Genomic DNA, 14141 nt, shown 5'->3' on the forward strand with positions numbered 1-14141 from the left:
TCCCAAATTTTTCTTATTTATATAATTTTAGTAATCTTTATTATTTGAGGACACTTTTGGAATTTTTGTACTTTAAGTGTAATTACGAAAATTTAATTACTGAATAAGGGGTGTTTCAATTTAATGGTTTTGGAAAATTTGACTTTTCATGGCTCATAATTTAATTTGATATTAATGTTAGGAATTAATTTCAAATTGGAAAGGAATGGTTGCTTTTGGAGATTTGGGGGAAAAGGAATTTAATAGAATGAAATGAAAAAAGAAAAAAAAATAAAATAAAGTAAATATGTTATTATATTATATTTTTTTCCTTTTCTTTTATTTCCTTTTTTTCTTCTTTCTTCTTTTTATTTCCCTCTCCCTCTCTCGGTTCACCCTCACGTCGTCGAGACCTTCCCCCCCAAATCTTCATATTCTTCGTCTGCCGCCCAGCCCCTTCACGCCGCTCGCTGCCCTTCATTGCTGCCACCAATCGTCAAACCTGCGTCGTCAGTTTCGTCGATGGCAACTTCCATCACGCAAAGGAATGCCCCCATTTCCATCGCCGTCAGTCTCTTCGCCACGTCCCTCCAGCGCTCACACTCGACGGTCGTCTGTCGCCTTCTTCACCGGTCAAATCAGCGCCGCAGGTAAGTCCGTCGAGCTACCTTCAGTCAGTTCCACCACCAAGTCCGTTCACGTCATTCGTTGTTATTCGTCTCAGACCCGCCAGATCCGACATCCAGCCATCGTTCTGCTTGGTTTCACCAATCACCGCCGTCGAGAACTCCAAGACCGGTGGGGGATCATCGGGTAAAGAGATTCATGAATTTTTTTTATTTTATTATTTTTTTGGTTTTCTTTAGTTAATTTTGGTTACCCACTTGTTTTGGTTTGGATTTTAATTTACCCACTATGGTTGGATGTTAGATTTGGAGGTTTGAAGGTTTTGAGATACTGTCTAGCGAGTCAAAGGTTGTTTTGGTGTGTCATGTCATTTTTCAATGGATTCGAAGTTGTTTCGAAGGATTTGAATGAGTACGAAGGTTTTGAAACCCTTTTTGGTTGATTGTTATTGCTAGAAATTGGTTATGTGAGCTTTACTTGTGATATATGCATAGGTTGGAGTCTATTGGTGAAGTAGTAAAGCGGATTTGGATTTTCGCCTAATTTTTGGGTAAGTCGTGTTGGTAAGTTTGAAATGATTGGTCTGTTAGATTTGGGCTTAAAAGTTAAAAGTGATTTTTTATTTGTTTTCTATGATTTTTGAAGTGTTGGAAAGAGTTGAGTTTCTGTCCAATAGGTTTGAGACCAATCTTTTGCAAGGTTTTGGTAAGTTTGGAGGATAGTATTAATAGTTCTTTGTTACCCATTGAAGTATTGGTCAAATAATTGAGTTATTTCAATTTTTGATGTTCAATTCAAAGATTTCAAGGGAATGAAAGCAAAGTTAACGATGTTTGGACGTTTTGATAGGTATTGATGCCTTGAAACTCTTTTGGAATTGTTATATAGTTGCTGGAATTTGCATTTTGTAACCATTATTATTGAACTTTTCGTAGGTTGAATTACTTTGTTGTAGTTTTAAAGGGGCATTCGAATGATGTTTATTTAATGCATCTGTATGATATGTGTATTAATTATTGGCTTTGTATTGTAGTGTCCTTTACAAGTAGGAACTGTCGAATGTGGGTATTACGTTATGAGATATATGCGAGAAATCGTGACTAAAGAGAAGAATATTATAACATATGTGATATGTCTTTAAACTACTTATATATATATAGATAGTGTAAATAGTAAATAAATATGTATATCTCACTTTCTATGTTTTATAGATTGATACGAGGAGCTCGTACTCACAACTTGAATTTGATGAAGTATGCGTGGAATGGGTTGAATATTTAGGTCACTATATCTAATGGACTTCCTATAAATTATGTATGTGGCTACATGGGAATGTCCAAAACTTTTTTTGTGTAAATGTTTTGTTCAACCATTATAGGTTATATACTTCAAAGAAATGTGTGATGGAGGATAGAATTTTAGTCTTGTGAATTTTGGAATACATAGCACATATAGATTGGTCTTACAATTTTGGAATTATCATATATGGGGGTGGGTTGATAGAATATATACTGATATACGATTCGTCTTGTAAATTTCGAAATCGTTTATATAGACATGAGTAATAGAAGAATGGAATTGTTTATTTTAGTATTCTTAATTGTTACATTAGATATATTGGGCTAATATGTAGACATAAAATATATGTGCAACTGTTTAGTTGAAGAAATTGTCTTATTGGAACAAATATAATGCAGGAAATGAGAAATGGAAATTAAATTTGAATGTTTAATTTGGAAAAATAAAAGCATAGATGACATTGAAAATGTGTCAAGAATTAGATTACTTGACCATTATTTCGTGTCAAGATAAAAATATATTTTACAAATAAAAAATGTCAAGAGTAATCATAATAATAAGTGTCAAGAATTAATACACTTGACATGTCATTAGTATCAAGTGTATTATATTTCTTGACACGGAAATTTTGTCAAGAATTATTTCTCTTGAAGTTTTTATACTATCAAGTTATGACATTATACTTGACAGTCTTGACATTGGAAAAACGTCAAGTAATCCAATTTCTATAATAGTGAATTATAAATTGCTAATCAGGTTTAACATAAGCCATAGTCACAAATTTACAGGAGTATGTTGACCAGTAGTTGTCATAAGAGGGTTGGCAACTACTGTCTTCACATCTCTCTTCAGATTAGAAGGGTAATCTGGAAAGGGTGTGACACACTTGGCCTACATCAGAATATTTATATCTAACCTTGCAGGACGATGTCAACCCTTTTAGAGATTGATGAAGAAGGATACAGTCTTTGAATAGGACCAGACATGACAAAATGCTTTGGTAGCATAAAGAAGTATTTGTTCAACACTCTGGTCTTGAGCACACCTACAACTGGAAGACCATTAATATTATATATTGCTGCTTAAGAAAGATCACATAGAGTACGATTTTGCACAAGAAAAAGAGAAGAGCAAGGATTATGCACTCTATTATTTAAGTAGAATTTTGGTTGGAGTTGAGTTGAATTATTCTCCAATCGAGAAAATGTGTCTCGCTTTGTTCTTTGCAATAAACAAATTAAGACACTATATGCAAGCCTTCCCTATACACTTGGTGGCAAAGGTCAACCCTATCAAATATATTTTATCCAGGCCAATCATCTCAGGACACCTCGCTAAAGGGGCAATTATACTTCAATAATATGATATTTATATACCCAGAAGGTAGTGAAAGGTCAAGCATTGGTGGACTTCCTGGTTGATCATCCAATCCCATCAAATTGGAAATTATATGAAGACTTACCCGATGAAAAAGTATTTTATATCAAAAGCATGGAGCCTTGGACTATATACTTTGATGGTGTAGTACGAAAAAGTGGAGCCAGCATTGGTGTTGTCTTCATTTCTCCTTAGAAGCACATGTTGTTGTATAGCTTCACACTCGATGAGTTGTATTCAAATAACGTTGTTGAATACCAAGCGCTCATCATTGGCTTACAAATGGCTTTAGAGATCGGGATAATATACATAGAACTGCACAGTGATTCAAAGTTAATTATCAATCAGCTCGCACGGTATTATGATGTGAAATGCGAGAATTTAAAGTCTTAGTTCATTTACGCTAGGAGATTGATGGATAAGTTCGAAGGGATAATGCTGGAATATATACCGAGATCAGAAAATAAGGAAGTAGATGCACTAGTAAATTTAGCCACTACTCTAATGATCTCGGATGATGTACCTATAAACATTTCTCTTTGTCAAGAATGGATTGTTCCACCAACCAAAGATCAATATGAAGAGACTGATACGATATTTATTTACGTGATTGAAGAAGAAGACTTGTGCCAATCTAAATCGCACAGACACTGATGCAGATGCAGGATACAGATACGATGTGATATGGAGATATGTCAATTTCTAAAAAAACTAAGATACATATATATTGAAGAATGCCTAATTATTATTACAATGCTTATTTTAAGTTAGATTAAAATAGATTCAAGAAGAGAATGAAAACTTGAAAAAAAATCCAATAACGTCGAGTGGTGGTTGAGTGACTAGAGCATACAGTAGAAAATAAGTAGAAAATGAAGATTGAAGAATGAAGTTGAGGATGAAGGAGGGTGTGAATCATGATTTAGATAGTGAGATAGAAGAGAAGAATGAAAATTTAATTACGTTTCAGGTTTTTCCTTCTAACTTTTGATGTATTTATCATTATCTATTTTGTTTTAGATTGCCAATTTAAGTGGACTTTTATGTTTGGGGGTGATTTCAAAATGGTTAAAATCACTTTTATCATTTTCAAAATCATCATGAAACATGTTTAATCCTTCAAAATTAATTTTGATTATATGAAAATTGCATCTAAAAGTATAAAATTGAAACTAGATTAATTTTGAGTAATTAAAAGTGTGTTTTTGAGTGATTTAAAAGTGGAAAAAAAAAAGTCATTTATCGATTTTAAAATCACTCCCAAACATGCATTTAAATAAAATGAGTTGTGGGTTGGGCTTTTAAGTGTTTTGGGCTTAAAATTGAAAAACAAAATGACATAGCGTACCATCTTCACGTATTTAGAAGCAGATACGCATATATGGTACCCTCTTCACGTATTTAGAAGCAGATACGCATATCTGGAAATTAAAAAAAATTAGATACTTCAGATCACATATCAGACATGTATCTGCTACATATTTGGACGTATCCATATCTGATACATATCTAATTCCAATTCTCTACACAATTAGAAGTATTCGTACTTCCTATGCACCAACCCATTATAGATTATCTTGAACACATAAAGCATCCCACAAATCTTTGACATAGAGCTGAGATACGAAAAAGAGCTGCACGGTTTATTTATTACAATGATACACTTTATCGATGCTCATACGAAGGCCTTTTTATTCGATACTTAGAAAAATAAGAGTCAACAAAATATTTAGAAGAAGCACATTCAAGTACCTACGGTGCTCACCAGTCTGGACAGAAGCTTCAACATCAATTAAAAAGAATGGGTTTGATCCACGACTCAATGCAGTATAAAAAATGTTGTGAACCTTGTCAGTTTCATGCAAATTTCATACATCAACCACCAGAGCCTCTTCATCCAATAGTAGCTTTATGGTCTTTTGGAGCTTAGAGACTCAGCTTGGTTGGAGCCATATCACCTAAGTTATAAGCGGGGCACTCTTATATCCTTGTAATGACTAATTATTTTTCAAAGTGGGCTGAAGTTGTGCCATTAAGAGAAGCCAAAAAGGAAAACATTGTAAACTTTGTCCGAACATACATCATTTACTGATATGGCATTCCTCATCGTATCATGACAGATAATAGAAGACAATTTGCTAACACTCTGATGGATAAGTTGTGTGAGAAGTTTAACTTCAAACAGTATAAGTCTTTTATATACAATGATACAACAAACGAATTTGTAGAGCCATTCAACAAAACCTTGTGTAATCTACTGAAAAAGGTGGTCTCTAAGACAAAATTGGCAAGAAAGAATCGGTGAAGCATTGTGGGCTTATCGAACCACTCATCGTACTTCTACAAGATTCACACCATATTCTCTTATTTATGGAGTGAAAGTTGTTCTCCCGTTGGAGAGAAAGATTCCATCACTAAGGATGGCAGTCCAAGAAGGGTCGACTACTTAAGACAATGTCAAGTGATGCTTTCAAGAGTTAGAAGCACTTGATGAAAAGAGACTCTAGGCACTTTAGAATGACTCACCTTTTCGGACGAATGGTCTAAAGTTTCAACGCTCTCGATGTCTACCTTTTGTTTGTCAGGTCGAATTTCTTCAGAAATGTTAAGGGATTGTGAGGGTTCTCTAGTTGTTTCAACTAGTGGCGATTTACAAGTAATGACCTTTTCGATGGATAAATCTAAAGCATAAGCTCTTGTTAAAAATTCTTCACTACACTGCTTTGCAAGTTCTTGAAGATGATTGCTCAAGGGTGACTATAAAAGAAGAAAAGAGAAAATAAATAAATTATTTGCTAAAGAGGCGAACGAGGAGAACATAAAGGGAAGATATACAACCAGTATCATAGTACCGTTAAGAATTACGGAGGCACTTGAAACTCCTTCAAAAAATCATCATCGGGCATCTTCGCCTTCTTTAAAGATCTTTTTCAATGATGACCACTATTACTACTATGACTCTCTTCTTCGTGAACAACAACATCTTTCTGGAGGATGGGAGTGTTAAGGTTGATGCCCTAAATCTCGTAGGGTCTTGTAGTTTGTAATTGTATTATACAAATATTTTATTTATTTAATAAAATATGAGATATTTTATTTGACATTTAGTAGCATTAAACCCACAAACCAATAAACTAACATCCAAGATTATCTTCTGTAACTTAAACATGTATGTAGAAACATATAGGTGAATCATGTTTAAGTGATAACCTAAGTGGTCTGTAGTAGATGGATAAAGCCAGATACCTTATCCTGGTGACACTACGAGTACAACCCGCTTTGTAGATGTTACAATTATTGTAAAGTGCTACAAATGATCTAATTCTAATCATTCATGTGGAGACATTTAAGTGGGAGTATTTATAAGATCGGACCACGAAATGACTAGTCTCGTTATATAACTCGTTCATAATAGAGACTTACATTTCACTAGGATAACCATAGATGACATGACCTGAATACTGAATGAGTTGTGAACTCCTGCCTATGAAGGAAGTCCTTTGATTTGTATGAGTGGGAGTGGCCAGATCGCCGACTCAATAAGCCTACCATTTTGGGGATTCGTCTGATTGGAGAACTGGGAACATAGCTACACAAGACAGAATTTACTCCTTCCCCAATGTCAAGGTAAGTAGATAAATTACTCCCTTAAGGGCTAATTCTGGGGCTTGAACAATGTGGCGCCACATCTTCTCTTGGCCTGAGAGGGGTTTAGTCATAGTTGGACTATGATTTATTATTTATTAGAGGAATCAGTGGTATTTAAGGAGTTATATGTAACTACAAGGGCAAAATGGTAATTTTGGCCTAACTGTACTTACGAGCAATTTGTGAAGGGTCATCGCGTTGTTGACTGGTTATATTCAATGGACACAGAAATATATATGTAGTGTAAAGAATGCGGTTGTCGGTCTTTAGTAGAGTGTCCGACAGTTAATGGATGTTGAATAATTTAATTAAAGAAGTTTAATTAATTATTCAAGTACCACTGGAGGTTCAATCCACAGACCCATGAAGTCCCCTCTGTAGCTTAACAGAGATTTAATGAAAATCAATTTTGGATTAATTTGAATTGTTGAAATTAATTGAGAGAATTAATTATATGTGATATAATCAATATAATTTAATTAAATATGGTATAATTACTATAATGTATTTGATACATTATAATATAAAGTTTATTTGAGAGGAAATAAATATTTGAATATGATTCAAATATTAGAATGCATTAATTATATGAATTAGATTCCTATAATTAAATTTAACATAAATTAGATTTATATTAAATGTCATTTGAGAGATTTTAAAACTATAGGTTATATTGTATATGATACAATACTAAACCATATTTATATGTTATATATGATATAACATATAGTAATATATATTAAGTTAGTTTTTATATGTGTGTATATATATTTTATATTAAAATTAATTATTTATTTATTAATTTTGAAAATTTGAAATTGGGGGGGGGGGGGGAATAACTTCTCTCCCCTAATCTCTCAACTCACGACGTGTGAGTGAGGGGTGGTTGTGATCAGGTTATTATGCTTCTTCTTTTTTGATAGAGGAGTGAAGGTTCTTCAAAGGTAAGAGTTTTTTAATCCCTAATTCTCTTTTTTTGCTTTATGAGAACAGGTTGTAAAATTAATTCTTGATGCATATTTTTGTTTCTATAAAATTGATGTTCCGTGAAAATTGAAAAATTGGGACGATCCACTTCTACTAAGAACCTTCACTGATTCCTTCAGGGAGTTGCTTCTTCAATTAAACAAATTTGTTTACCGCCTTGGTTACTCCCTTTATTCTAGGGTAACTTAGGCTATGAGGGAGCAGGAATAGTGCTACTCACTAAGTGATGTATGTTATCCTCAAAATAACTCTCATGTTTTGTCAACCACCAATTCCTGTATAACGGTATAACGTGGTTGCATGGCTCCAACGTGCAAGTTGGTAAGAAAATTTGAAACAATTATCTACGTCCGGTGCAAACTCTAAAGTGGTATAGATGTTGGGTTTGATGTCCTAAAACTCGTAGATAGTAAATGTTATTAATTGACCGTCATTAATAAAGAGTTATAGACGTTAAATCAATAAATGTCATTATTTTTATTGTTGTCTATTTCGTCTAAATAACCTGAAATCCAATAAATTAACATCCAAAGCTGCCTCATGAGTCTTGAATGGTATGTGGAGACATACAGGGATCAATGTTCAGGATACAACCTAAAGGGTCTATAATATATGAATAAGGCTGAGTACTTTATCTTGGTAACATTATGGATACGACCCACTTTGTGAGTATCCTATGCAATGAGTTTGCATAAGACTGGACCGCGAAATAATAACTATTAGATATAACACCGTTGACTAGTTAGGTTTCTATTTCAATAGGATGACTCAATTGAAGTTATGAATACTCAAGAAGGATTATTTACTAGTATTAGTCTATATCCGTGGATGTAGAAATACTTATGAAGGATTACTTACAGTTGTGGGTCTTTAACAAATATTGATTAACTTGGTCAATAAGTTTAACCAATTAATCTCATATCGTTTGAGTTATAGTTAATTATGGATATGGTCTATAACTAAATTGGAGAAGAATATTTGAATAAGATTCAAATTAATTCAAAGAATTAACAGAGAAGTTTTGCACATAGATGTATATGATAATTAAATATACATTAAATTGAGTTTAATGTATAAGTAGTTATTTAATTATTGTGCAAATAAAAAAAATTAATAAGTGTTATTTAATTAAATTAACTAATTAATTAATTAAATATTATTTAATTAATTATAGAAAAGAAAAATATATTTGAAAAATACTTGACTCTTCTCGACCTCCCCATAACCCTTTGGAATACATAATTATGATTGCAGAGAAATTCTGATAATACAACTCCTTGGTGCAGAATTTGTTTCTAAGTCATAAATCCTAGATACATTCTTTGCAACGGATGGTTCGTGGCACTTGGAAATCTACAAAAATAAGAACCGTTCTAATCTTTTCCTTAAGCATGTTGATTTACATGTTTATATTCTGTTTTAGTATAACGATTTTGTTTATGTAAAAATCGAATTGCAGGATGCAAGGTGTTCACACATGAGAAACGCTTTCGCTACGGGATCTAATCGAGTCTCGCCAGACAACTCCGCTCACGACTGATAACAGTGACAACCAAGGCTAAAAAGGACGACGATTGATATTCATCGACAGTGGAGACTCAATTGACGACAGTGGAGTTTTGATTACCGATGGCTAAAAAAATCAGAAGTTGAAAACTTTCAAATCTCAGAAGCTGCAGTTTGTGGTTTAATCAAGGGGTGAGTTCAACACGAAAAGAGGGAGAGAGATTGAAGAATTACTATTCTTCTCAGCTAAATGTTAAAAAGTTTGGAGTATGGTTTGACCAAATTTATAGATGAGAATTCAAAATTCAAATTCCAATCGGATTTCGTTTCATATTAAATCTTAAATTCTTTTCCTGAATCAAATCTTGTAATCCCTCAAATTGGGGGATAATCCAAAATTTCATTTCAAATTCATCCAAATTCAGTTTTTTTTTTTATCTCAAATTTGGCCATATTTCAAATTCAAATTTGGCCATATTTCAAATTTATTCTAAATTTAATTAAGTTGTGGACATGATCTTCAATTTATCACAAATTTAGATTGGAAACATAATCTAAATTTTAATCCAAACAAAATTGAGCGAAATTCAAATTTCATTTCCAAATTTGATACATCAAATGGAATCAAGAATAATATTTTGATTTCAATCTTAGTTCAAATAAAATTTGGGTATATTCCAAGTTTTATCCCAAAATTAATATTCAAGTCCTTAAATCAAAGTAAATTAAGGATGAAACCTCAAGTTCAAACTCCAAACTTGACCTTAATTGGAAGTTTGGAACATTTTCAAAGTCAATATTTGGGTGAATAAAACCAAAAATGTGGGATTGCAAGACGTAAAAAGGGAGTATCCAAATTCTAAATTCTATCTCCAATCCAAGCAAAAGTAGATGAATCCCAAATCTCATTACAAATTTGGAAACTTTCTGAACATAAATATATTTATCTTCAAAGAAGTCCAAATATGTGCTTTGATCAACTGATGCAAATATATTCAATATCAAATCATGAGCCAAATTCATATTTCAATCAAGAGTATGCATCAAAAGCAGTCAAAAATCATATTTTAGTTTAAAATTATTTTGTTTTTCGAGATTCAACCCACCATATACACGTGCATAGATCTAAAAAATAGGTCATTTGTTGAATGAGAAATTTCAACCAATTAAAGTTTGTCACATCATATCAACAAAAGTCGGGCCCATTATGAAATGAATTGGGTCGAGTAGTTAAAGTCACTTAGGCCAGGTCCAATATAAATCCATGCTAAAAATTTGGGCCAAATTAAAGATTGGGCTCAAGCCCAATATTTGAGTCCAATAATAACCAGCTCCAAGCCCATACAAGGCCCGTGAGAAATCTATATAAATAGAGGCTTTTGCTTCTTCATTTATGGTGGAAAGAATCAACAATAAAGTGTTGAAGTTATCGAGATCAAGATTAAAGCTTTGAAGCTCTCAAGATTTTGAAGTTTTGATTGACCTCAAGATTACTACCTTTGATAATTGAAGATTTGGAAGATTAAAACTTCCTTAAATTTCAGAAGATTAAAGCTCAAGTCGATCTCAAGACAACTAAAGATTGAAGACTTGGAAGATTAAAACTTCCTTGAATTCCAAAAAATTGAAGTTCAAAGCAACTTCTTGAAGATTGAAGAATTATAAATTTTAAACTTTATATCTAGTTTGAGGGAATGCATGCCAGACAACTATATCAATTACTTGTGAACAACCATGCCAAATAGTAAATATATCTTGATTCATGAACTTCAGGTTCATTGTTGCATGTTTCAATTACTCGTATATGAGTATAGTATAATCCATAAGATAAACCAGACAACTTTTCTAGTATACATTTTTCATGTGAGACAGTAGATATAATATAAAGATACTTTATCTTATTCTTTCCATCAATATCAATATAATAACAATTACAACGTATATCTTTAAAACTTAGTAGACTTCTCTTTGATTGTCTAGAGAATAATACATTTTCGATGGTAAATTTTGTTCTACTGGCAAAATAATATTTGCTTTCCTAAATCCTTCGATTAAATTTGCAGAACCCGATATCGTATTAAGTTTTGCTTCTAGCATCGTTGATTAGAAAAATATTTCTTACTTGAGGTATTGTGTGCGTAGTTGCACAATCTACCAAATATAGATCTTCATTCTTCAATTTTTAGTCATTCAACCTATGAAAATTGTTCGTGATTCTTTATTAAACAAAATAATTACAGTAAGATAAACAAAACTTGAAATACAAAAGTTTAATCTAAAAAAAGCATGAACGATAGATAAACAAAACAAACAACATTAATTCTAAATATTCTCAAATTCAAAAGAAGCATTTGTTATTCCATCGATGATGCCAATTTTCTCTTTATAGATTCAAAGAAGTCTGCCACATACAAATTTGTCATACTGGATGGGTCAAATACATCATTAGGTGGACAGCAAAACCGCTCAAATCGAACCGAATTGCAAAACCGAACCGAACCAAACCGATTTATAAGCAAAACCGAATTTTTTGGTTCGATGCGGTTCGTTGGGCTGTTGAAACCGAATTTAAACAGTTCGGTTCAGTTCAAAATCGATTTCTAAACCAAACCAAACCGTTTAAATATAAATATATATCTAATATTAATATTTATTTAATAATATATAACTTAAATTTAAAACTAAAGAGTAAATTGATGGAACACGAGACGTACGCAACGGAATTAGGATCTAATTACACTCTAATTGCTTTTAACTTAAAGGAAAAACATGCAATTTGAAGGAAAAAACGGTAAATTAACTTCTCTTTGAAGCTCCCGAAAACCGCTCTTCCTAGCTGAATCTCAACCCGAACACGAACGGACCACCACTAGAGTTGACCTACTATCCTCTGGACTCAGAATCGGGTTGTGGGACTCAGTGAATGAAGAAAACCGAGAGAGAGAAAAGAGATGGAAAATAAGAAATGGACTATGGGTAGGTTTTTCGGTTTTCCTTTTTTTAGCCCAATTTTAGAAAAAAATTTGGCAAAATGGCAAAATATTTTTCATTCAAAATGAAAGCCCATTTTATAGAAAAGACCACGCAACAATTGCATGAACCAAATCCATAAAAACCCAACAACTATAATCCACTATCTTAGTGGGCTTAATGTCTCCACTATAAGCCAACACCTAGCACACTATTTTGTTAGTGGAATTATCCAATAAAAGTTTATTTTCCCACTAACTATAGTCAGAGGGTAAAATAATCATTTGGTCAAAGTCAAACTTTGACCAAAAAGTCAACATTTTGACTTTTTATGATTTTTTCTGTGTTGACTAATTTTGACCTCCCGAGCATGAATCCGCATTCATTTTCTCGAAATTCAAATCACATTTGAATATAAGGTCGGTCAAAGTTTGACTTTTCAAAGTCAAAAAGTCAACTCATTGACTTTTTACATCTTTGACCATTTCTATTATTTCTAAGCTTCCGAATATGAACATATTCATATTCTTGATATTTAAATCATATTTAAATATTAAAGCTGTATCTCTAAACTGAAAACCCGACCACTATATCACATATACTTGTCGGTTTCTCTCTCTTCACCTAATTTGAACAATTCGAATCATTCTATCATACTTCTCTAAGTTTATTCCATATGAGCTAGTAGGGGAACCCAATGGACCTAAGATCATGGGCTCCAACAATCCGAGATTAGCTAACTAAACTCTTTAAACGGAGCTAATCAACATTCGTTAACTAACGGGTCATTCCACTATAGTCCCGTAGTTGCACTCCTCTCACTATAGATATATTTGTGTTCATTTGATATAACCATGATTAGTAAGCTAATCCTTCATAGGTTGTTCGCAATCTCGGCTGGATCATAAAAACTGTTTTACCCCCGAGACTACATCTTATTCCTTAAGTTCCACCGATCCTCTAATGAACAATTGGTTTAAGGTCCAACCTATAAACCGAATCCCTCTCGGGCCAAGGAGGGTGGAGCCCCTTGTTCAAGACATGGATTAGTACTAAAGGAAACAACCTATCTACTATCCCTATAATGGGTAGGAGTGAATTCTGTCTTACACCCTATGTTCCCAGCTATCCACCCGATCTTACTCCTAAAATGGGAGGCTTATTGGGCCAGCGATGATGAGTTGCCCTCACTTATGCTGATCTAAGGATAATTATGAGTGAACAAGAGTTCATAGTTAGCTTAGGATTAAGATTAAGTTATCTAGGTCATCAATTAACGAAATAGTCAGTTTTATACATAAAACGGCATTTAAAACGTAAAAAGTGACTATATCATGGTTCAGTCTTATGCAAACTCATTGCATAGGATGCCCCCACTCATATATCTCTATATGAATGATTCAGGATCACATCGTTTATACTAACTACAAAGTGGGCCACATCCATAGTGTCTCCAGAATAAGGCGCCCAACCTTATTCATATACTATAGACCATTTTGGCTATATATTTGAACTTGATCCACATTTATGTCACTACATAAAGTTCAAACTACATTAAATAGCCTCAGGACCTTAGTTTATTGGATTCAAGATTACAATTTTAATAACAACTTTATTGAAAAATAAAACAAAATATGTTTATTAATTTACAAACGACGAGTTTTAGGACATAAAATCCAACATAAATTACATCAGTAAGGACCCTAGGATTTTTTGTTCTGTTTTCGATTACATCACTAAGCATCGCA

The 14141-nt window shown here is 33.0% G+C and overlaps 1 long non-coding RNA gene across 4 annotated transcripts; it reads left to right on the top strand.

The window, feature by feature from the left end:
- Nucleotides 1–321: 321 nt before the first annotated feature.
- Nucleotides 322–9768, top strand: LOC120070893 (uncharacterized). 4 transcript variants are annotated; one of them, XR_016527573.1, is made up of 4 exons: nt 380–629; nt 704–792; nt 1101–1156; nt 1818–2196. It is a non-coding gene; the product is annotated as an uncharacterized LOC120070893 (long non-coding RNA). The 4 variants fall into 4 exon arrangements; XR_016527571.1 differs by lacking the exon at nt 1101–1156 and having other exon boundaries at nt 322–629; XR_016527570.1 differs by lacking the exons at nt 1101–1156; nt 1818–2196 and adding an exon at nt 9377–9768 and having other exon boundaries at nt 350–629.
- Nucleotides 9769–14141: the final 4373 nt, after the last annotated feature.

The sequence above is a fragment of the Benincasa hispida genome, chromosome 2 (assembly GCF_027475165.1).
Source record: "Benincasa hispida cultivar pf3 chromosome 2, pf3_genome.v1.1, whole genome shotgun sequence".
Classification (NCBI taxonomy): Eukaryota; Viridiplantae; Streptophyta; class Magnoliopsida; order Cucurbitales; family Cucurbitaceae; genus Benincasa; species Benincasa hispida.